Source organism: Symphalangus syndactylus, chromosome 16 (assembly GCF_028878055.3).
Source record: "Symphalangus syndactylus isolate Jambi chromosome 16, NHGRI_mSymSyn1-v2.1_pri, whole genome shotgun sequence".
Taxonomy (NCBI): Eukaryota; Metazoa; Chordata; class Mammalia; order Primates; family Hylobatidae; genus Symphalangus; species Symphalangus syndactylus.
The window spans coordinates 102,214,678-102,241,806 of NC_072438.2; positions in this window are offsets into that span (position 1 = coordinate 102,214,678).

The window sequence follows — 27,129 nt, forward strand, 5'->3', positions numbered from 1 at the left end:
CAGGCGCCCGACACCACGACTGGCTAATTTTTTTTGTATTTTTAGTGGAGACGGGGTTTCACCGTGGTCTCGATCTTCTGCCCTCATGATCCGCCCGCCTCGGCCTCCCAAAGTGCTGGGATTACAAGCGAGAGCCACCGCGCCCGGCCAACACCATGCAATTCTTGAAGTGAGTGAAAGCATCCCTGCTCACACTGATACCCTCTCAAGTGAACTCAAAGTTAAGCCATCTCCAGCCAGACCAGATACCCTGGCCCATATCTCATTCATTAATATATGTTGAGAAGCATTTGTTTCTTGGAAACTACATGAAGTGAATAGGCTGTGGACTCCACTGGACCTAGTGGTCTATATTTAACCAATTCCCTTCACACATATGTATCAGATGCTCTCTTAGTTACGGAGCTGCAGTGGTGAATAAGAAAGCCACAGTCCTGTACTCCTAGGGTTTCAATTCTGAAGACGAAGACAGGCACAGAAATCCAACTGAGCAAAGTGAAGAGATTATTACAAAATGTGTTCACATGCAAAGTGAAGCAAGGGACTGAATATCCAACAAGGGTGTTGGGGCGAACATTAGATATAATCTTAATTCACATTATATAAGATTCATACATATAATTTTTATATATAGATATATTAATTTGGGCCGGGCGTGGTGGCTTATGCCTGTAATGCCAGCATTTTGGGAGGCCAAGGCGGATGGATCACTTGAGTCCAGGAGTTTGAGACCAGTGTGATCAACATGGCAAAACCCCATCTCTACTAAAAATAAAAAAGTTAGCCGGGTGTAGTGGTGTGCGCTTGTAGTCCCAGCTACTCAGGAGGCTGAGAAAGGAAAACTGCTTGAACCCAGGAGGCAGAGGTTTCCGTGAGCCAAGATTGTGGCACTGCACTCCAGCCTGGGTGACACAGCAAGACCCTGTCTCAAAAGAAAAAGAAAAAAAGAAATATTAATTTGGATTATACAGACTCTAACCACTTCTTTCAAGTGAGAATATTTAAGCTAAGACCTGAGAATAAAAAGAGTTAGCTTTTCATACAATACAGAAAGATTCGTCTTATAGGAAAAACCCCCAGTGTTCAAGGACCCTAATATATGAGCAAGATCTTGGCATGTAGAAGAAACCTGTGAATTGGATGAAATGAAAAACTGAAAAGTAGGAATCTGGATGAAGTACAGAAGGGAGAAAGAGTAATGTGAGACGTGGCTGAAAGAGAAGGATATGTGAAACAGTACAGGTCTTCATTAGTAATGATGAGGAACATAAATCTTAGTCCAAGTACACCAGAAAAGTGGGAGAGTTGGAAACTGAAAGACATGTTAAGAGATCACTTTGGTTTCTCTGTAGCTAACAGGGTGTCGGAGATAAGAATTAAAGTAAGTTGACTAAGGATGACCTAAGAAAATAAGCGTAGGTAAGAAAATATGTGGCTCTGGCTAGGCTGGGGACATTGGAAATCAAAATAGGTGGAGGAAATTACAGATGTATTTGGAACCAAAATATTTTTTAAATGAATGTTGAATTGGATATTGTCAGAATATTGAGGAAGGGCCAAAAATGACTTATAAGCATCTAGCATGGCTGGCAGTGCCACTTACTATCATGTGGGAAACCAGGACATGTTACCTCTGAATTATTCGAGTGCTATTGTCACGTAAATCATCAACTCCCAGAATAAAGGTCTGGACCAAACTCTAAGACTGGAAATTATGAGCTGTTTAGTAGTGTTTAGAGCTTAGAGAGAGTATGTGTGTGGAGAGAAAAGAAGAGCAATTAGGACAGAACCCTTAGAAACATCAACATTTAAAATTTGGGAAGAGAAAGAGAAACAAATAAATTGTGGGAAAATGAAGCTCAGGGTAGTTGCAAGGGAATGCTAAAAATGAACTATGGCATTTGTGGAGGAAAACGTGGAAACTGAAAGCAAGAGAGTACGGATGGATCGTGAGGGAGCAGCAGCATCTGTGTCCTAAGGAGAGTCTCAGTGAAAATGAAGGGTTGTAGGAATGAGGACATCTGGGCCAACGAGCTGGCAAGGAGTGATGTCCAGGAGGCAGAATATTTGCATCTAGATCCTGGTGGTACATACCCTTATAGAAAATGTTTCAGATTTGATGACAATAAAGTGGAGGAAAGAAAAAAAGTAATGGAAATAAAGATGTCAAAAAACGGGGAACCGAGGTTTGTACTGGTCTTTTCACGTGAAAGCTGAGCCACTAAAATGATGGCTGAACTTGCCTGAAGATGATATTGAGCAAAAGATCTAAAGCCTTAAATAAATGACAAGAGGCCAGGTGCAGTGGATCATGCCTGTAATCCCAGCACTTTGGGGGGCTGAGGCAGGCATATCACCTGAGGTCAGGAGTTCGAGACCAGCCTGGCCAACATGGCGAAACCCCGTCTCTACCAAAAATACAAAAATTAGCTGGGTGTGGTGGTATGCACCTGTAATCCCAGTTACTCAGGAACCTGAGGCAGGAGAATCACTTGAAACCGGGAGGAGGAGGTTGCAGTGAGCCGAGATCACACCATTACACTCCAGCATGGGTGACAGAGCAAGACTCCATCTCAAAAAAAAAAAAAAAATAAGACCAGAGTGCCCAGGAGGGAGGTCTGTTGATGATGGTAATACCAAAGGGGCATGGCTGATATTTCCAAGGGGTTTGAGTTTCAAAGGAACAGTCTAATTTGCAAGGAGCGGAGAAATTAACAGTCTAGAAGTTGTAACGGGAACCAAGAACAACCACCTCGGCTTCCAGACATAGGTATGTGGAGGGTGAGAAAAAGACCTGTCTCAATTTATGAAAGCTAGAGGAAAAACTGCACTTTAGTATCAACCAACTTTTGTTTTAAGATAATTACAAACCAATATGGAACTTAGCAAGAGTCAATTTTGACAGTTTCCTGCAGCTTAGTAAATTCTGCAAAAAATTAAGATTCAACACAAAAGTAGAGAAAAATTTTAATGGCATAGCACATTTCTTCACAATTCCTTAAACCAAATAATTCCCTGTTCTTCTAACTCTCACCTTACACTATCAACTAGGCTTCTTATTCAATGAACGGTTTAAGTCTACTAAGACACACACACACACACACACACACACACGTCTTATCCAGCTGCAGATCTCATTTTTGAAGGTACATTGAAAGTACATAGATCATTCTATAATCATCAACTATGAAGATTGTGAGCAACTGGAACAAGTATTCTTGGAAAAGAAGTTTCCTGTGTATAAGAAAAAAAAGAGTCCAACTCTGGGAACTGACTTGGCTGAGTCATCATTATATGCCACTGGCAAGAAATCAAGAAGTAACACAGGACTGATAAACTTTGTTAAAGGAAATGGAAACAGCCTATCTGTGAGGCTTAATTCTTGATAATCTGGCCAAGATATAGCATCTGGATAAGAGTTCACTGACTCAACTAAATTTTGTGAAGGTGAAGTACTTGTTAAAATGAAAGATCTATTTAGAGAGAAATAAGTAGACATAATGTCTGCACTATGGATAGGTGTATACCTGTTTTTTGCAAAAACAGTTTGTATCTTTGAAATGCTGGTTTGCCCTGGACAGAGCTAACTTAAATAGAGACCAGGCGCGGTGGTTCATGCCTGTAATCCCAGCACTTTGGGAGGCCGAGGAGGGTGGATCATGAGGTCAGGAGATCGAGACCATCCTGGCTAACACGGTGAAACCCCGTCTGTACTAAAAATGCAAAAAATTAGCCGGGCATGGTGGCGGGCACCTGTAGTCCCAGCTACTCTGGAGGCTGAGGCAGGAGAATGGTGTGAACCCGGGAGGCGGAGCTTGCAGTGAGCCGAGATCGCGCCACTGCACTCCAGCTGGGTGACAGAGCGAAACTCCGTCCCAAAAATATATATATATAGTTTTTTATATATATATATATGTATATATACCCAAAGGATTATAAATCATGCTGCTATAAAGACACATGCACACGTATGTTTATTGTGGCACTATTCACAATAGCAATGACTTGGAACCAACCGAAACGTCCAACAATGATAGACTGGATTAAGAAAATTTGGCTGGATACATATGTAACAAACCTGCACATTGTGCACATGTACCCTAAAACCTAAAGTATAATAAAAAAAAGAAAATGTTGCACATATACACCATGGAATACTATGCAGCCATAAAAAAGGATGAGCTCATGTCCTTTGTAGACACATGGATGAAGCTGTAAACCATAATTCTCAGCAAACTATCACAAGGACAAAAAAAACCAAAAGCTGCATGTTCTCACTCATAGGTGAGAATTAAACAATGAGAACACATGGACCCAGGAAGGGGAACATCACACTCCGGGGCCTGTCATGGGGTGGGGTGAGGGGGAGGGACAGCATTTGGAGATATACCTAATGTAAATGATGAGTTACTGGGTGCAGCACACAAACATGGCACATGTATACATATGTAACAAACCTGCACGTTGTGCACATGTGTCCTAGAACTTAAAGTATATATATATATATATATATATATATATATATATAAAGAGAAAACCATTAAAGAAAGGCTATAATACACAGGAACATACAGACATACATACACCTGTGTGTCTATATCTTCAGTTATCACACTTTTTCTATACAGACTCCACACGAGACAAACATGTTACATTTTATGAGAAACTATAAGTGGAAAGAGGAGAATTTGTGAAATCAATATAGAATGTTCCTTGTTTAGCATAATTCTAACTGTTTCTCATTAGAGGTCTGAGTATCAATCTGTATTATATGTGGCCATGCTGGCATTTGGGAAATTCCACAAGAAACTTTTTAAATATGAATTTGGAAAAGGGAAAAGGATTTTTAAAGTGTCTTTTTTTGTTCTGCATTCTATGTGGAACATCTATTTTGTGCTAACTGCTCGTGTTAGCTTGTGATTGCCTGTGACTATGTGGAAGATATACTTTACGTGACTATGTGAGCAATAGTCTTAAAGTTAAGAAATCTAAAATTTGGTTGGTTTAGTTGCTAATTAGGTAAATTACCTTGTAATGCTTACTTAACCTCTCAAAGATTAATTATCTTCAGTGGTACATTGAAGGTTCCATTCATATTGATTTTAGTAGACTTATCCTACTAAAAAGTAAATTTAACAGAAATTATTCTAGACCTCATTATTTCAGGAGACCCCACCCCAGCTTTTATTCCTAACTTCAAGAAATGCAGAGAAATTTAAAAATTCGATGTTCTCCCAATTCAACAGAATATAACTGAACTAAATCGATTTATGTATAATTCATTATTTCAACCTTTAACGCTATATCCGAGCGGTTTGTTTTCACCATAAAGTTATAGCTGTTTAGGCCAATAATTATAGAGGACCTTGATAGAGAATGACAAGAGAGGATGATCACCCTATTGTCTATCTTCCAGCTGTTTTCAATGCCCTGAAGTTTTATTCACACCCAAATATTAGAATCTTATCTGAGAGAGCGTACTCAAATGATGAATCATGCTAATTTCTCAAGAAAAGTGTTACAGAATAATAAATGCCTTTCTGGTCAAAGCACTGATGCTCTGGAAATAATCTTTATCCAAATGAGGTACAGGAATTGTTAGGACTATTAAAAGTTTGTATATGATATCTGCCAGGTTCGACTGAGCTTCACTTAAAATCTACCATATTAGGGCCAAGTGTAATGACTCAAATTAGTGAACTTAAAAATTGTTTTAAAATGTTTCCTGGAGACATTTCAAATATTGCTCTCTGATTTATCACTGTTACTTTTGCTGAATTCAATTTGATGCCAAGATTTATTCAGATTAATCAAATGCCATAAACTCTGATACCTAATGTTCCTTAACACCTTAAGAACTTTTAAACAGATCAAATGTTGAAGATACGCTTTTAGTGAAACTGTACCTAAGCACATGAATTCTATTGAATATAGCTTTTTAGAAGACTAACAAAGAAAGAAGACTTAGGAAATTCGGAAACATTTTTTAAACCTTCTAGAGGGAATTAAACTACTGAAAAATAATTTCAATTGGTGAATCTAATGGCATTAATCAGAAGATAAGAAAAAAGTAACCATAAAACTTTATGGGGGTAATATTTGCTATGAGGATCAGGAAAAACAACTAATGGATATTAGGCTTAATATCTGGGTGATGAAATAAACTGTACAACCAATCCCATGGCATAAGCTTACCTCTGTAACAAACCTACACTTGTACCCCTGAACTTAAAAGTTAAAATTTAAATAAATAACGTTGTGCTATTAATTTCAACCAGAGCCTTTCCAAGGTGCAGGGAACTTTTGAGAATTTTATTTCTTGCAAAAGGAAACTTGATTCCTTGCTTAGGGCCTTCCTAGGAAAACCTCTATTCTTTGGAGAAGCATCATACTCCTACAAGATTTAAGGACCATCATATTTGTCAGACTTTTTTTCTGTTTTACTGTGAGCAGTTTACAGAACATAAAGAAAAATCAAATCCGAAGGTGCACTACACGTGTTTTATCAAAAGGAACATTTTTGTGTACTTTTAAGAAAATACGACAAATTGAGTTTTCTGACCTATTACCAAGTTAGACATCTTGAGTGAATTGAATCTGTTGTGATCCTGTTTGGTTTTCATCCCATGGCTCTGGAAAACTGACATTTATCTCCAATTTTTCAACTCTGCTTCTTTCCAGTACCTCATCTATACGACTATTATAGTACTTTTCATCTGCTTCTACCACTACACTATGGCTGCATTACTTTTAACACAGTGTCCCACATGTTACCCATTTCTACCTTATATAAAGAGTAGAAATTGAATTGTAATTGAGTATGCAGTTGCCTCATATTCAGGTCTTCAACTGAAATAACTCCAGCTATCTCAAAACTTCAACCCTCTCTGGAAGTATTGGACCAAATTATCCCAGATTATAGCACTCTCAGGCTAAAATTACTAATGCTTCTATAGTTTCAGAGACTGTATCAGGTTATTCAACACAACATTCCATGCACCATTCCAGCCTCATATAATCAGAGGACACTTAGACGACTTTAATAGCCTTCAAAAGACACCCTCCTCTTTTACTTATATATATATTTATTTATCTATTTATTTAATGGAGACAGGGTCTTACTCTGTCACCCAGACTGGAGCGCAGTGGCATAATCACGGTCCACCGCAGCCTGCACCTGCCGGGCTCCGATCCTTCCACCGCAGCCTCCTGAGTGGCTGGGACCACAGGCGCCGCCACCACGTCTGCCTGGTTTTTGTATTTTTGTGGAGATGGGGTTTCACATGTTGCCCAGGCTGATCTGAGACTCCTGGGCTCAAGAGATCCACCTGCCCCGGCCTCCCAAAGTGCTGGGATTACATGAACGAGCCATTGTGCCCAGCCGGTCCCGCCCGGTTTTTAACCTTCGTACTGTTTATATAATCATCCTTCACAAAATAGAACACTTCATTACTCGATGGTTCTCATTATTCTAATATGAAGAACTATATTAAGAAAATAAATTCCTGGCCGGGCGCGGTGGCTCACACTTGTAATCCCAGCACTTTGGGAGGCCGAGGCGGGCGGATCACGAGGTCAGGAGATCGAGACCACGGTGAAACCCCGTCTCTACTAAAAATACAGAAAATTAGCCGGCGTGGTGGCGGCGCCTGTAGTCCCAGCTACTCGGGAGGCTGAGGCAGGAGAATGGCGGGAACCCGGGAGGCAGAGCATGCAGTGAGCCGAGATCGCGCCACTGCACTCCAGCCTGGGCGACAGAGCCAGACTCCAGCTCAGACAAAAAAATAAATCAATAAATTTCCAATATTTCCTAGCATATCCAATTTAATTCTATACATCACATAAAAATAAAAGCCGTCTTACTGTGTTAGTTTCTTAGTGCTGTTACAGTAAATTAACATAAACTCAGAGGCTTCAAACGACACATTTTTTTTCTTTATGCTTCTGGGGGTCAGAAGTCCAAAATGGGTCTTAGTGTGCTAAAATCAAGGTATCATCAAGTGTATATTTTGTCTAGAGATTCCAGGAGAGAATTCACCAGGTTTGAGGGGTCACATGTATCCCTGAGCTCTTGGCCTCTGCACATCTTGGACACAGCACATCACTTCAGCCTCGGCTCCAGTTTCCCCAAGCTCTTCTGCTCACTCTGGTCTCTCCGCCTTCCTGTCTGAAGGTTCTTTGTGACTACAGTGGGCCCACCTAGATAATTCAGGATAATCGCTCCAGTTTAAGGTGAGGTGATTATCAATCTTAATTCCACCTCTAACCATAATGCTTCCATGCTGCCTAACAACACATTCAAAAGGTCATCCTGCTAAGGGTCATTATTCTACCTACACACTAAGTGACTGAGAAAAAGTAAAGTTATGTATCATGCCTTACCTATGGCGAGGAAATAATAACTTATAATGATTTATCTACGAAAACCTGTTTTTAAAAGCTTTGGTCCTAGTCTATTGATTAAAGTTTTGGTATATTCCAGATAAATTTCATGTCCTTGATGCTAACACATTGTGCACAGTAGATGGCCTTTTTAAAATAGTACTGCATAAAGGAATATTTAAGGTTGTCTGGACAATAGAAAAGGAACTTTAGTTGCTATGCCACAAAAGGCCGGATTTCTGCACATTACACCTCCTACCAGTGCACACATGTGCCAAACTCCTTCCTGAAAGCCTGGTTTATGTTTCCTATGTGCTTAGCAATAGTTTTACTCTCACGACTGTTTATATTAAGTCCTATTTTTTAAAGCATATCCTCATTTGTTTGTTTTCCTGAGCCTCTGAACTGGATTTCATCTGGTATGTATTGCACAGGTTTGCACACTTGATTGTACGCTACCTTAAAGCATCCTCTTGTGTTCTGGACACGGTTATTTTTCTCCATGGTAAGGTGATAAGTGACTTCTCTGAGGACTTGCCACCTTAGAATGCAGTGGTGACATCACCTGCTCAGGCTCTGTCTGCAATGTGGAATTTAGTATTTTCCCACTTCTGGTCTAACTTGAACTTCATAATTAAGCAGAGCCGCCTTTTGAGGGAACAGTAGGGTGTCTGCCCCTAAACGTCTGTGTAAATGCAGAGACACATTTGGGAACATAACTGACTTTTATGTACAGAAGCCAGATGCATTTCATGCCCATGCATGCTTAGGGAAGCAAGTTCATCTCATCTATCACAATAAGCATCTGTGCCACTAAATTCCACTGCAGGATACTTTTCACACTTAGACAACAAAACATTTAAGGAAATAAAAGCTCTTTCCAATAAAAATGTGCATCAAATACTGTGTGTATGTTTAAAAAAAAACCTTCCTCTATAAGATAAGGCCACAGGAACTACTAAAAAAGCATTCTTGAAATACATTTTCTGATAGGAATCTAGGCCCTTGCCTTATATAAGATTTAAGGAAAGTGATGTGTGTGTCTTTATACTTGAAAGGCTGTTTTCAACAGCAAAGGGTATGCTTTGAGGTATCAATATAGTTTTGAGAATGCAAAAGTTTAAAAGAAATGGAATGCATATTCTCCAGGTATGAACATGCAATTGTCATTATTTTCCTACCATCTACTAGATTAGAAACAGAAGAAAAATTATGGAAATGTCTGTTTTCCCTCAATAGGAGTACCTATTTATTAAAGTTAATTAATTACTATTCTTTAAACATTTTCAAAATAGACTCATAAGTGACAACTTTCAGAGAAAACAAGGGTTTTTGGATGTAAATATTTACTTATAACATGGATAAAATAATTTTGTTAAATATTAACTCCATATTCATAATGTTCTCTATTGTTTTTGCATTTTGTTTAACAATAGAGAATCTAAGACATTTAGTGTTCATGAGTTTCATACAGTTTCCTGTCAATGTACTTTGTCTTTTTTTTATTGGACTACTAATCATTTATTTATGATTTGTTGGAACTACTCATATTTTAAATATGTCAAGTGAATTGCAAGCACTTGTTGCTGATTTGATATTTGCTTTTTACACATATTCATTGTATCCTCTGAAAAAGAAAAGTTTTATATTTTAACAAATTCCAATCCATAAATTTTTTTTTAAATTTTCTGTTATTGGTTAGGGCTATGTTTGGATATTTAATTTTAACCGTAATGTTGCAAGTGATATTTGTCTATGGTATTTTTTCTTTATATTTTGAAAAAGTGTATTTGACATCCACTATGGAATTAATATTTGTTAATGACATATTATACCTTTGCAACTATAAAATACATATAGCCAATTATCTGAACACCATTTTATGAACTGTTTATCACTTATCCACTGATTTGAAACACTATCTTTATCATATATTGGATTTTAGGTTTATCGAGATTATGTAACATGAAATTATTTAATTATGAAATTATGTGAATTCAGGCATGACAGTCAGCTCTACTTCCCCACCACTACCCTGTAAAAGGATGGATGGAATAATTGCTTCCCTATGGCTTAAGTGTATGAGAGGTATCCAACATGGTCTTGATGAAGTGGGAACTACACAGAAACTGTTTTTGGTCCTGAAATGTACTCCAGCTTTACCAATTTGTTCTACACATATACCATTGAGGGTAGAAGCTGAATTTTGCTAATGATTATATTTACACTACTTAACATTGTGCCAGATACTGAGTAGATGCTTAGAAACATGTTTAATGACTTGTTTTATTGCTAGAGACCTAATTATCTGCTGTAGTGGTGCTATCTCATTCAGAATCATTTTGACCAGCCTTTCTCCATCATGAATAAAACACTTATTTACACACTTGTGTACATGCACATGTGCATAGAAACACACACACCCTTTGCAGAGACAAACTGCATCGAAAGCATGTACAAACATTATAGTATTTTTGTTGATTCTGACCTGATTCTGATTCTATTGTATACATTTTCATTCTGATCACAATAACAATAAAAATAGAAAACTATAAGTTGTGAAGCTGGAAGATGCAGAACATGAAAGATCGAATTACCAATTTTTTTTTCTATTTTCTTTAGTTGGCTGCTGATAAAATCAGAAAAGAAATGGACACAAAAATGAAAGTATGCAATGTGTGTGCGTGTGTGTGTGTGTGTGTATCACATGCACTCGTTTCCATGATGTACATATGGAATTTCATAACCAGCCAAACTAAGCTTCATAAGTGAATGAGAAATAAAATCCTTTACAGACAAGCAGATGCTGACAGATTTAGTCACCATCAGACCTGCCTTCCAAGAGCTCCTAAAGGAAGCACTAAACATGGAAAGGAAAAACCAGTACCAGCCACTGCAAAAACACACCAAAATATATAAACCAGTGAAACTAGGAAGAAACTGCTTCAACTAATGTGCAGAATAACCAGCTAACATCATGATGACAGGACCAAATTCACACATAACAATATTAACGGTAAATATAAATGAGCTAAATGCCCCAATTAAAAGACATACACTGGCAAATTGGATAAAGAGTCAATACCCACAGGTGTGCTGTATTCAGGAGACACATCTCACTTGCAAGGACACACATAGGCTCAAAATAAAGGGATGGAGGAATATTTACCAAGCAAATGGAAAGAAAGAAAAAAAAAGGAGTTGCAATCCTAGTCTCTAATAAAACAGACTTTAAACCAACAAGGATAAAAAAGGACAAAGAAGGGCATTACATAGTAGTAAAGGGATCAATGCAACAAGAAGAGCTAAGTATCCTAAATATATATATATGCCAAATACAGGAGCACCAGGATTCATAAAACGAGTTCCTAGAGACCTACAAGGAGACTTAGACTCCCACACAATAATAGTGGGAAACTTTAACAACCCACTATCAATATTAGACAGATCAACAAGAAAGGAAATTAACAAGGATATTCAGACTTGAACTCAGCTCTGGTCTAAGTGGACCTAATAGATACCTACAGAACTCTCCACCCCAAATCAACAGAATATACATTCTTCTCAGCACCACATAGTACTTATTCTAAAATCAACCACATAATTGGAAGTAAAACACTCCTCAGCAAATGCAAAAGAATGAAAATCATAACAAACAATCTCTCAAACCACAGTGTAATCAAATTAGAACTCAGAATTAAGAAGCTCACTCAAAACTGCACAACTACATGGAAACTGAACAACCTGCTTATGAATGACTACTGGGTAAATAGCAAAATTAAGGCAGAAATAAATAAGTTCTTTGAAACCAATGAGAACAAAGACACAACATATCAGAATTTCTGGGATACAGTTAAAAGAGTGTTTAGAGGGAAATTTACAGCATTAAATGTCCACATTAGAAAGTGGGAAAGATCTAAAATAGACACCCTAACATCACAATCAAAAGAAGCAATGGAAAACACATTAAAAACCTAGTATAAAACAAGAAATAACTAAGATCACAGCAGAACCGAATGGGAGAGAAACACAAAAAAACCTTCAAAAAAAAATCAATGAATCTAGGAGTGGGTTTTTTGAAAAGATTAACAAAATAGATAGACCGGTAGCCAGACTAACAAGGAAGAAAAGAGAGAAAGATCAAATAGACACATTAAAAAACGATAAAGGGGATATCACCACTGATCCCACAGAAATACAAACTATTATTAGAGAATACTGTAAACACCTCTACACAAATAAACTAGAAAATCTAGAAGAAATGGATAAAGTCCTGGACACATACACCCTCCCAAGACTAAAGCAGGAAGAAGTCAAATCCCTGAATAGACCAATAACAAGTTCTGAAATTGACGCAGTAATTACTAGCCTACCAACCAAAAAAAGCCCAGGACCAGATGTCTTCACAGCCGAGTTCTACCAGCGGTACAAAGAGGAGCTGGTACCATTCCTTCTGAAACTATTCTGAACAATAGAAAAAGAAAGACTCCTCCCTAAATCATTTTATGAGGCCAGCATCACTCTGATTCCAAAACCTGGCGGAGACCCAATAGAAAAAGAAAATTTCAGGCCAATATCACTGATGAACATCGATGCGAAAATCCTGAATAAAATACTGGCAAGAGAATCCAGCAGCACATCAAAAACTTATCCACCACGATCAAGTTGGCTTCATGCCTGGCATGCAAGGCTGGTTCAACATATGCAAATCAATAAACATAATCCATCACATAAACAGAACCAATGACAAAAACCACATGATTATCTCAATAGATGCAGAAAAGGCCTTCAATAAAATTCAACACCCCTCATACTAAAAACTCTCAATAAACTAGGTATTGATGGAACATATCTCACAAAAATAAGAGCTATTTATGACAAATGCATAGCTAATATCATGCTAAATGGCCAAAAGCTGGAAGCATTACCTTTGAAAACTGGCCCAAGAGTAGGATGCCCTCTCTCCCCACTCTTATCAACATAGTATTGGAATTTCTGGCCAGGGCAATCGAGTAAGAGAAAGAAATAAAAGCATGCAAATAGGAAGAGAGGAAATCAAATTGTCTCTGTCTGCAGATGACATGATTGTATATTTACAAAACGCCACCACCTCAGCCCAAAAATTCCTTAACCTGATAAGCAACTTTGGCAAAGTCTCAGGATATAAAATTAATGTGCAAAAATCACAATCATTCTTATATACCAATAACAGACAAGCAGAGAGCCAAATCATTAGTAAACTCCCATTCACAATTGCTATAAAGAAAACAAAATACCTAGGAATACAACCTACAAGGGATGTGAAGGACCTCTTCAAGGAAAACTACAAACCAGAGCTCAAGGAAATGACAGGACACAAACATATAGAGAAACACTCCATCCTCATGGATAGGAAGACTCAATATCATGAAAATGGCCATATTGCCCAAAGTAATTTATAGATTCAATGCTATTCCCATCAAGCTACCATTGACTTTCTTCACAGAACTAGAAAAAAACTATGTTAAATTTCATATGGAAGCAAAAAAGAGCCTGTGGAGCCAAGGCTAACCTAGCAAAAAGAACAAAGCTGGAGGCATGACGCTGCCTGACTTCAAACTATATTACAAAGCTAAAGTAACCAAAACAGCATGGTGCTAATACCAAAACAGATATATAGACCAATGAAACAGAATAGAGGCCTCAGAAATAACACCACACATCTACAACAATCTGATCTTCAACAAACCTGACAAAAGCAAGCAATGGGGAAAGGATTCCCTATGTAATAAATGGCGCTGGGAAAACTGGGTAGCCATATGCAGAAAAGAGAAACTAGACCCCTTCATTATACCTTATAAAAGAATTAACTCAAGGTGGATTAAAAACATAAATGTAAAACCTAAAACTATAAAAACCCTAGAAGAAAACCTAGGCAATATGATTCAGGACATAGGTGTGGGCAAAGACTTCATGACTAAATCACCAACAGCACTTGAAACAACAGCCAAAATTGACAGATGGAATCTAATCAAACTAAAGAGCTTCTGCTCAGTAAAATAAACTATCACAAGAGTGAACAGGCAACCTACAAAATATGAGAAAATTTTTGCAATCTATCCATCTGACAAAGGTCTAATATCCAGAATCTAGAAGGAACTTAAACAAATTTACAAGAAAAAAAAAACAAACAACCCCATCAAAAAGTGGGCAAAGGATATGAACAGACACTCCTCAAAAGAAGATATGTATGTGGCCAATAAACATATGAAAAAAGCTCATTATCACTGTTCATTAGAGAAATGCAAATCAAAACCACAATGACATACCATCTCACACCAGTTAGAATGGTGATCATTAAAAATTCTGGAAACAGATGCTGGAGAAGATGCAGAGAAATAGGAACACTTTTACACTGTTGGTGGGCTTGTAAAATAGTTCAACCATTGTGGAATACAATGTGGTGATTCCTCAAGGATATAAAACCAGAAATACCATTTGACCCAGCAATCCCATTACTGGGTATATACCAAAGGATTATACATCATTCTACTCTAAAGACACATGTACATATATGTTTATCATGGGACTATTTACAATAGCAAAGACTTGGAACCAACATAATGCCCATCAATGATAGACTGGATGAAGAAAATGTGGCACATATTCACCATGGAATACTACACAGCCATAAAAAAGGATGAGTTCACGTCCTTTGCGGGGATATGGATGAAGCTGGAAACCATCATCCTCAGCAAACTAACACAGGAACAGAAAACCAAACACTGCATGTTCTCACTCATAAGTGGGTGCTGAACAATGAGAACATGTTGACACAGGGAGAGGAACATCACACACTGGGGTCTGTAGGTGGGTGTGGGGAAAGGGGAGGGAGAGCATTAGGACAAATAGCTAATGCATGTGGAGCTTAAAACCTAGATGACGGGTTGATGGGTGCAGCAAATTACCATGGCACAAGTATACCTATGTAACAAACCTGCATGTTCAGCACATGTATCCCAGAACTTAAAGTAAAATTTTAAAAAATGAAAGTATGCAATATGTGTATGTGTGTGTATACATACATATAAAACAAGCACTCATTTTCATTATGTACATATATGCACATTATGAGTGTGAATATATGTTAAATAATATCCTATCAGTTTTGTATTTGTAACACATATATGTACATGCATATACAACAAATAGAGGTGTTTTGCATAATAATTTCATTTATATTCATTTCATCAGCTAAGAACTAAAAAGAATTTAAATCAAAATCAATTATTCATTTACAGGTGTTTTTAACCATCATCTCCCCCTTTATCTTCACTTTTATGCCTCCTTGTATTGCCATTTTGTGACTTTTTTGCCATAAATTATACATATTTGGAACAGTCACTTTAAGAAATTCAATCTTTGGATAAGATCTCTAAGATTGATTTAGTATGAATACGTGTGTGGGCACACACTTGACAAAGAAAGGTCAGTTATAAATATATGTGTACACTTATCAAAATAATTCACATAAAATCTCTGACTAAAATTATCTGTATGCTTTTTCTGTCAATAAAAGCAATATAGTATAATTCTTGGTAGTAAACCTGTTTGTTTTCATTCTGTTGCCTACCATGTGAGCTGCCATGTTGGTATAAAACATCGATCATTTGATATTTTACTACAGCAAATAATAGTGATCCCCACGAAATAATAAATAAATCAGTGAGTTTCACGGAAATAAGTTTTTGGATGGATCAGATAATTTGAAGTTGTTAGTTTATTCTCCAGCAAGGTGAAAGAAAAAAGCTGTTAGTTTGTTCTCTATCAGGTGATCGAAGATGAAAACTAAAGTTCTCAAGGCCAGTGCATAATAATGGTGCCGTATTCTGTGCATCAATCACCATTACCAAATACCTATATTGCCAAATATTTCATGTACCGCTTTAGTGGTGATTAATCAATGTGCCATGGCACTGAAACTGAAACGAGACTTTGTAGTACAAGTGATATTCAAAGGGTTTTGAAAATTTATCAGCTCTATAGATATAGATGAAAATTTATTATCATCTATCTAGAAATCCTGTTTTTATAAATGTTACCTAGCCAAATATTGGTTTTATTTACTTAATATTTAGAAAACATGAGTTTAGTAAAAATTGTTCAGATTTTCTTAATGTAGTGTGTGAAATTACTATGTAATTATACAAGAAATATGCTACACAGCTGAATACACAAATAGGTCAGCAGAGGGAGCAAAAGGTGCCTTTCCACTATAATCCACAGCAACATCACCCGCTCTTCTCTCTACATCATCGATGTATGTTATCTAAAGTCCTGTGCAAATGCCACCTCAACACGAGTCCTCTAGCCTTGCCTTCTTATCAGAAGCAGCTCGAAAGCCCCGATAATTCTAGAACCACTGAAAAATACACACTTGTTGCAAGGATTGAAAAGCCTCATATTGCAAATTCAGAATTCACAGTACTGAAAAAATTCATAATTTTTTTAAAGTTACAATACTGTGAACTATACAAAATGAATTATGTTGGGATCCGATGACTCTCTTCATTCCAGCCTATCTTCTATTTTCTCATTCATTTCTCCACATAGTCACAACAACAGACTCACTATTACATTTCATTAATGGCTATTTTATAATAAATGATCTCAATAGCATTTCTGAAACCTCTGCTGTTCTGGTTTTACATAACTCTTGAATTTTTGAATGAGTTAGTTTTTGATTGAAAAAGACCTGACTCTTATGCTTAGAAAAGCCATCATTTCTTTCTGTAAGCTTTCCATCTTCTATAAGCTTTACATGTTCCATAAGCAAACATTCGCTGGTTTGGTGATCAAACTAGAGAGGCAAATTCAGTTAATAATAACAACGTCATTTATCATCCTCAAATCTAGTGTTATGGATAATACGATCTCCACAAGGAGACGGTTGCACGAGCGACAAGAGAAAGACAATCAACAGTCTTTTACTCATACCAAGATATGTCCACACACACTTGTTTCAACAGTCAAAGTAACGCCATATGTCCCCAGTGATGTGGGTGGGCAAAAGGAACAGTTGGCCTGCTAATGAGGGCCATATGTACACGCAGCCTATCGTACCATCCTTCTTACTTATGGTTGCTGAAAACTCAGTGGAAGAGCTTGCTCTGAGGAATGGCATGGCTGGAGGAGGAGAGGCTTCCTTAAGAGCAGGAAAGGACCATTTGTTGTACAACTACTGTATCTCTGAAACTGGGAGCTAAAGATATGCATGTACGTTACTCATTCTTATTAAGAGTTCCTTACGCATCCGTAGAGTTCTTTACTCCAGTTTCACCTTCTTTCACTAAATTCTTTTGCATTTATGTGCAAAGGGATTTTGGGCCCTTTTCAAAAATTACTTTTCCTAATCAATCTTGTTAATTTGATGTTCATTTACATCGGCTTCTCTTTATTTTTAGCTTGATTTCCAGAAAAATTATACTTTCTTTGACATTGTTAAATGTTACAATATTAAAAGAAATGAAAAAGACTTAAAAACTTAGAATATTTGAATGAGGGTTTCTGGAAGGCAGAGAGAACAATAAGGCAAAAGTACTTACTGCACTACTGTTCCAAAGTAAAAGAAAAACAAAGATTTTAAAAATGATTATAGCAGCTTTGTATCTCAACCAGGGTTTCCTTTGAAATTTCTACAACTGCAAACACTATTCAGCAATTTGCACTGATTATAAAATTTATTGTTTTAAGGTCAATTGTGATACTATGATCAGATAATATAATTTACTTTACTCTTAATGGCTTCATTTTGACAACTGAGGGAGCTTTCAGGAAGGACAACGCTTCCTGCACAACAACCAGTAAAGCAGGTCACATCCATTTTCAATATAATTTTAAGAAAAATGAAGGACAAACTACTTGTGAGGCAGCAAGAATTCATTTGCATTAAATTAATTTGAACAGGGCATTTCAAGTTCTCTCTGGCAACAATGGAATAAAGGGGAAAATGAATCTATCTTATGCAATGATCCTCTTCTAGGTTACAGAAAGATTTGAAAGGCTGACATGACCATTGCTAAATTCCTTCTAGAAGTCTATGATTAGTGTCATAGATACAACTCATGAGATAAAATATTCACAAAGAATGTCTGTGAACTGCATCAATTGTGATGGAACTACTGTCTAACATCCCTTTGAAAAGTTATATTCTGCAAAGGTTAAAAAAACACCAACCTTTCGATGCTTTCTTATATGGATGAGCTTTTGTCAACAAGAACTAAGCTTCACAATTAAGCACTATGGAAGATAATGTTCTAGGTTAATTTAAACCTAACTAATCCAGGACTTGGCCTTGATAAATAATGGGTTTAATTAATATTTTTGACCCTAGCAGTGCAAATACTTTTACTTATATTTTACTAAAGCTAGTTTTGACAAATCTAAGGGTATTTAATTTATCAGTATCTGTTGTCAGATGAAAACTTCCCCATCAATACCTTCTAATGGTTCAAAAATAAACTGTTACCCCCACAGATACATTGTTTTTCCATGCGTAAGCAAGTACATTAATTTCAGGGTCTCAAGGCATAAAAGTGATATTACCACTTGTGATAGGCTGCATAATAGTCCCAAAAGATGTTCTTCACCTAATCTCCCGGCCCTGGGAATGTGCTGCCTTACACAGCCAAAGGACTTGTAGATACGATTCATTTAAGGATCTGGAGACAAGGTGATTATCCCAGATCATCCACGTGAGTCCAAAGTAATCACAGGAGTCCTTAGATGAAGTGGAGAGAAGGACTCAAAGTTAAAGGAGGAGACAGCGCGGAGACAGAAACAGAAATAAAAGCAACGCACCTTGAAAATGGAGGAATGGGGAAAAGACAATGAAGACAGGTGCCACCAGAAGCAGAAAATGCAAGAGAATGGATTCTCTCCTCAGCACCTCCAGAAGGAACCCACACTGCAGACACATTGACTTAGCCATATTAAAGTGATTTTGGACTTCTGACCTTTGAAACTGCAAGACAATAAATATGTGTTAAGTTATGTAAATGTGTCGTAATTTGTTATAGCAGCAGTAATACAACTAATACACCACTACAATAAGCAAAGGAAATAAAGTGCAATAGTGACAAACTTAAGGGTTTCCAGGAAAGAGAAACGAAGTGGTAAACTCAATCACAGGATTATATTAGTAACTGTAGTATATGTTACTTGCTTACCCTTTCAATCACATTATTGCTGTAATTATCATTATCATCCAATCAATATGATTACACCAGTATGTCTAACTTAGACATGAAAATTTTTTTCTATTTCACTCTTCCCATAATTCCATGCAGCTACCCCTAAGCAACTATGTATCTGATGAAGCTAATATTTTCAGGGAAAATCTTCCATGTTAAGCAGAAAATTTACATCTAAAATTAAATTCTTTTAAGCCAGTCTGGGGACAATACCTAGAAAATTCAAACATTACTTCTCAAGAATACCATTAGCAGTGAGTTTGTGACGCTATCTTCCACCAACTGAATCAAAATTAATTTTAAATATTTTCAAAGCAATATTTTAAAAAATCGTGTACACATTTTTTCCTCTTGGTAAAAATAAACCACTTCTCAACCATCCATTATATTTATGTTAATTACATGAAGTCCATACATGAATTATCATACCACAAATAGAAAACTATTTAAATAGAAAAATCTCACTTGGTGCTGACAGAATGACAGCATAAAACTGTTAAGCATGAGGAGAAAGTTGTTTGCAGTGTAAATATTTCCCTTTTCCTATCAAAGTGTGTCCTGTGATCTAGCGCTCTTCTCTCCACATGCTTAAGTACAGCAAAAGTTATAAAAACACTCATTCTAGTTTTCTATACTTTAATGGTTGTAGAACATCAGAAGAGAATTGGGAGATGGGAATGTTTTGTGCTTGACATTGCATTTGAGGGGAAAATAAAAACTTGGACATAATATGTGGGATGTCTCCACAGTAATACATGGGAGGGCAAGAAAAAAATGCTATCAAATTTCTACCATGCGCTGAGCCCCTTATATAAACAAATATCCAGCCTTTCTAATGTACTAACAACCACTCTTCATAGCAGGTATTCTATTCCCAGCTTGTAGGTAAGAAACAAAGCTTCAGAAAGGGATCTTCACCAATTTCACACAGTCAATAAAAGGCAGAACTAGGGCAAATATCAATAATAAAAATAGCAATCTAATTCTAATTGGACCTGGCACTGTTCTAAGAAGAAAATCATTAACAAAGGATTTTGAGTTACCACACTCTTAGTCTCCCCGTTTTACAAAAGAAGCAACTGGGGTAAAGTGAAGCTATGCCGTTTCTTTTCAAGCTCATATACCTAACAAGATACCACTTTAATCATGGGTCTCTGATAGATCGTGTACCTCATTTCTAGCGTTTGCTGAGATTTTTCTTATTAACCCTAAGCAAGTATTTGATCCCTGGTAAGTATGCTGTAATTTTTTCACCGCTCATTCTTATCACGGTTCTTCAAGAAATGTACAGTTCAACACATTTGTCCTATTTGGTTACAAATTTTGAAATTCAAAATATGTATCACACTAAGCTGTTAGCTCCATTTGGAATTTTAAAAAACTAAATTTTTCACTCAGTTAAAAAAAATTGCATTGTTTACTCCCATATCTACAATATAGCTTATAAGTGTATATTTGTATTGAAAACATAATTTTCTACAACTTTTATAATATTTAAATATTATTTAAGGTTTTAATAATATTTAAATATTTAAACAATACATTTAAAAACATAGTTCAACAAGTCCGAATAATCCATCACTTACTTATGACAGAATATTTGTTCAGTATCTTCTGTTTGTTCACTCTTGTGTAATATATCCTATTTTAAGAATCAAAAACTTCTCTTAATGTCAACACTACAGCCTCTTCACAATTCCTACTTATTCCTAATTACCCTTCAGGAGCAAATAAAATGAATTTATCCCAAATTTCTTTGCTTTGAAACAACTTCAGTGAAAATGGTGGTTGTCAACCATATCTACCATTCATATATCCCATTGTTTTCTGCATTAAATTTCATCTAATACTCCTTATGCCATCAGTGTCACTACAAAGGGGGACAGGGGATGAATCTCATCATGAACAAAGGTATATACACTAGATCTTAGGATGTTCAATCATTTCCTTACTCTATTATGTCCCATCTGAACTACTCATATTAAAATGAGCAACTATATGAACATGGTACTTTTAAGAAAGGATGTTCAAAAATTAATTCATATCTTGTACAAATTTGTATCCAAGAAATCATGACCTAATAGGCATCACATATGTGAATGAAAAAATTCACTTTCAGCAATGAATGTTGATGACACTCCTTTAGCAAGAGTTGTACCGAGCTACCCACAACTCCTCAGCACTCACTATTCTCATACATGCGGTCGGACAATGTCCAAGGGTGCAGTGATTCTGTCCAGAGGCTTTTCTGGGCCGTTAGAGCTGTCTCAGCCTGTGTACAGGGTTATACAGACACTCTAGGGCATTCATGACTCTGATCACTGGAGCAGCCCTGTACTAACTGCAAATTTATGGAGGAAACTTTCAAGTCCTCTTGCCCCCCAGTTGGGGTAACTCTGTGACCTATTTCATGTGGTCTCAGTTCTCCAACAAAAATGATCTCGGCCTGCTCATCTTACTTCCATTTCACTACATGGCACAACTAGAAGTTGACTAGGTATTCTGCTTTAATGTATATGCAAAGCCCTCTTGTTCAGGAATGTTTGTAGAATAATATTTCTAAATTAGGAATACAATTGGTCTTGTTCTTTCCTGAGGGATAAAATGTCATCTCTCTTCTTCTCTCCCTCTCTCCTTTCTTCCTAACTCAGCTAACCCTCTATCTGAAAGAATTACAAAGGAAGAAATCTAGGGCATTGTTTAGCATTCTCAGGAGGATTGGAAATGTTGGAATGACAGCGAGTATCACACATACACTGCTTGAAGTATTTTGTAGGATCCAAGGGAAGAGAAAATTTTGACATTCCAGAAAATTTAAGTCATCCTTTTAATATCAGGACCAGAAAGAAACAGGTCACACGGGCAAGAGCCATAAAACTAATTATCTTGACTCTTTCCAGAATACCTGAGCTATAAATGTACAGGGAATCCTGTAATCAGATGCAAAGTTGTGTATAATATACTTAGTTCCCAAATGTAACTAGGAATTTTATGTATATAATGTGAAAAATCGTTCCAAAGTATTTGAGACTCCAAAAACTTTCCTAGCTAGCATTCAATATTCTTGCTTAACTTCTCCTTATACCCCTAACTGTATTGAGCATGCATAGACACACAAAAGCTAGGATCAACTATTACCGCTTAAGAAAGAAAAGGAGGAAAAAGGCTGTATTATAGGGATTTAGTTTTCTTCCTCAACTCTTGAAGAAGCCTATTTGTATCAGCCCGTGTCAGACAACAAAGTACTTATCAATAAAGTTTTATGAATGTGGTCACATATGAAATATAAGAGCATTCAGTTTCTACCTCTCCTTTTCTCATAAATCCTACATCAGATAGACATTAGCTATATCTGCCAATGTTTCCACGGAATCTTAAAGACTATTCACTGCAAAGCTGGCAGTGTAGCCTGAAAGCAAGTTATGTCTGCGTTGCAACTTCACACTAAGTGGTTTAAAAATACAACTAAATGTGGCCTGTCTTTATCTTGATTATAAGACATAAATTATCCCAAGAATATTCTTAGTAAAAATTGGGTCTCCCGGTCAAGCCACTTCTATTAAGAAGGACACAGGTCAGTTTTTAGGAGTTTAGGTGTTATTTGGAAGTTAGGAGCATCTAAATATGGAATATAACTCCATTAAATTATAGTATATTTTATATCAAAGAGAAACGACAAAAATAAGAAATGTTTTAAGTATTTTTTCGTATAGCATGTTCATATATAATTACTTCAGTAGTCTCAATGTAGTCATGCAATTGTTTGGGTAAAGAACTAAACTTGAAGTTAAATAGCATAGGTCTGAATTCTTATGGTTTATAACATTCATATATTTTATATGTTCCAGAATAATATGTAATTTCTAAGTTTATAACATAATAATTACAGAAATCTAGGTAAAGTAATACTTCTGTGACACAGTCTCTTCATCTACAAAATGGAATATTGCTTTTCTCCTTAAATTTATATTAAAAATTGGAGAAGTAATATATGTGAAAGAACCTTACATTAAATATGCAAGTTTTATTTGTTGAATTCAAACAGTCATTAAAGAACAAAATAAAACATTACATTTGGATTAACAAAGTAGATACATATATCTCAATCTGAGAAACCTTTAAGCTCTCTTGACCATAAAATGACATTGGATCCTATAAGAGAGTTTGGTAAATATTTGAAAGATATTTCAATTTCACACCTAAATGTTGATTCTGACATTTATTTCCTAAACTTATCATTTGTATACTTACCTGCTATTAAATCCACAGGGGTCATGTCACTAACTGTATGCCCACCGATTTTATTGAGAGGTATTCAGCAAGGCCCACAAAGTAAGTATTGAATTTTTTTAAAAAACAGACCCAAAACACCTAAAAGCAAAACACTTAGTAAATTCTTATAATCATGAAGATCACAAATTAGTGCTATTAGTAAGAAAGAAACTTCTAAACCAAATAAAGTCCTAATACCTCCAACGAATTTTGTCTCTCTGATACACACACACACGATTAAAAAAAAAATGAAGGAAATGTAAAAAAAATAAATAAATGAAGGAAGTTCTGTGGGAAATGTCCATAATTTCATGCCCAGAATTTCTCTATCAATCTCTTTCCCCAAAGTTCTTCCGAGAAAATAAAGTTGCCTTTCTCTCAACGTTAACTCATCACTTTTCTCATAGCATTTTCAAAAGAAATATTTCCTGTCAGCCGGCCACTTAAACTTTGTGCTGTTAAAGAAATCCAAAAAGGTATCAATTTTGCAACAAAGGATAAAGAGGAGACGAAGTGAACCAACATGGCTTTTAAGCTAAATTGCCGTCACCTGTCACAGGTTGTCTAGCGAGCCTCAAGTTCCCTCTAATAAGCTTATGGAGGGTGCGGAGCAAAGGCACCTCAAGGTGCTCTGCGGGTTTTCCCCTGGTAAATTAGGCTGAAAGGAAAAGAGTCCCACCCCCCACCCCCAAACTTGGAGACCAGGGCTGCCCTGCCGAATGCTGTGCCCAGACCTCCTACTTCCACGCCCTTCCAGTCCTTTCCTCGGCTTGGAAAATTGGGCATGAGGCAAGCTAAAGGAAGGACAGAAGGCCAAAACGGGCATCCGGGAAGCCAAATTTCTGTCTCAAAAGCTCGTCTAGAAACGCGTACATAGCGCGTGCCTTGCGGACATCTCCTAAAACCCCGTTCACTGAAGCTAATTCCTCCCGAACGCCCCCACGCCGGCTGAGGATCGCAACCGCCCATCCGCCCCTCCAGCCTGTGCAGCCGCCCCCAAAACCTCCCGTGAATCGGGAAATGTCAAGGCAGCAGCGCTTGGGGAGCCGAGCAGCCTCGCCAGTTCCAAGTCTCTGGTTCGAGACCCCTCGCTTCGCCTCTTTGGGGAACTCACCTGGAGTCAGGTTTAGATGGCAGCCTCCACCCAGGGGACCGGGAAGCGGCCCCGGGAAGCGCCGCCGCGTCCTGTGAATAACGAGCGCAGCGCAGCGGAGCAGCTCCCCCTGGACTGGCCGCTCCCCGATTCCTCCCGCTCTGTCCGGGAACCGTCCCTCCGTTCTTTCCTCTCCCTCCCCTGCCTGCAGCCGCCGCGCTCCCTCCTCCTGCTGGCGGCTCAGGGCTGTGCTTCCGCCTCCCTCCTGCGGGCGCACGAGCTGCCCGCGCTGCTAATGAGCAGGCTCCAGGCTCCGCCCGGCCAGGGGTGCGCACACGCCCCACGCCGGAGACGAGCTCCCGGGAGCGGAGCTATGGATACACCTGGTGCGGCCGCTGGAGAAATGAACTGGAGGAAGCATCCAGCATCTCACACTTTCTGGCCACTCAGCTTAACTAAGCCATAACCCCAGACTTCTTCCTAAATCTCCAGTAATTTACAGGTGCTGAAAAGTCAATGAGGGGTTTGAGCACAATCTGTGTTAACAGTATTGCCAGTATAGAGATGCTAATCTGGGTAGATTCTAGGGATGAAATGTTCAAGGGACGGTATATGATTCTTTCTGGTGGTTATTTTGACATATTTTGGCTATACTTACAGATCTGTAAAATAAACCAGCAATCTTCTAATCATGACAACACAGATTCCTAATTGAAGGCAGCTGATACTTATTAAATACCAGGCTCTGTTTAATAGGCTCTTCTTTCCCAGCTGATCTTTACTACAATTCTGTGAGCACTACTAGCACCCCTATTCTATATTTTAAGAATTTGGGTTTAACTTTTAAAACAAGACGGTCTTAAAACAAGACTAAGGATCATGTCCAACCTTGCAGAGATTCTAAGTTTCTGAGCCTAAATAATAACTGAAATCTGTAGCTCCCACAACCCATAGCCTGTGTATAATGTGTTGCAGCATCTTGGATGGTACTGTGTAACTGAACCAACAAAGATAATAGGACCATCAGCAAATACACACCACGAGACTAATGATTACCTAGAATCCTAGTGAGACTTGTAAATAGTCAAGCACCCTAAGTAACAATAGTTCAAGTGCATGCTAAACATGGTGATTACTTATAAAAGAACAGCAACCAGTATGAGTGAAGACAGGCAAATAATGTTCAAAATGTTCAGAATCAATGTCCAGCCACTTATGAGTTGAATTCCCCACTCTAAAAAGGAGGCCAGATGTGATGTATTCTAAGAAGTCTACAATGGGCGTGGTCTTTTCGCAACCAAAAAGGGCTTTTTAAACACTTATTTCCCATTAAGAATATGCAATAGCTAATTAATATTAAATCTGAAAATCAGTGATAATTTATTTCAACTAACCTTACATGAAAAAATCATTACTCATTCAAGCTTTTAGAATTAGATTAAATAGCATTGAGTATCAAATTTACTTCAACCCATAGAAATAATAGACAGTTAATTAATAAAGTAAGTAATTTAATTAACTTTACTTTTGTGTCATGATGTATTTTTCCTTAGGAAAAGGATAAGACATTTTTTCCATGGTATAAAATACTAGAATATGACTCTTATATTTTTCTTCATGAAGATTAAAGAATTAATAAAATAAGTACAGACATATTGTCAACAAATCTATCCAGATCATTCATTCTCCACTCAAGAAATTATGCTAGGCAAGCTTTATTTCTCCATATGTACAAGGCAATTCAGAGGTCAAAAATTTGAAAACACTTCAATGAACATCAACCATTAATTAACTAAGAGTAGATTTTATTTATAAACAACTTTAAAAGACTATAAAAAAGGTATAACAAACTTCTACTTTATCAGTACTGCTACTCCTGTTGAACACAAAGATATATAATTATAGTTTTCTCCCTATTTAAAATATTTATTGATTCTGGCATAATAATGTCATACTCATCCCTCAATAATCAGTGTACATGGAACCAGAAATCTTTTCTTTCACCTAGTCAATTTAAGTATTTCTGTGTTTTGCATGTTAACACTCTATTTATTCTGTGTTTCTAGTGCTTATCCTCAAAATTTTTATAGTTCCGTTCACATATGAATTCTACCAATCAGCACTATATATAAATAATGCAACGTATAAAAT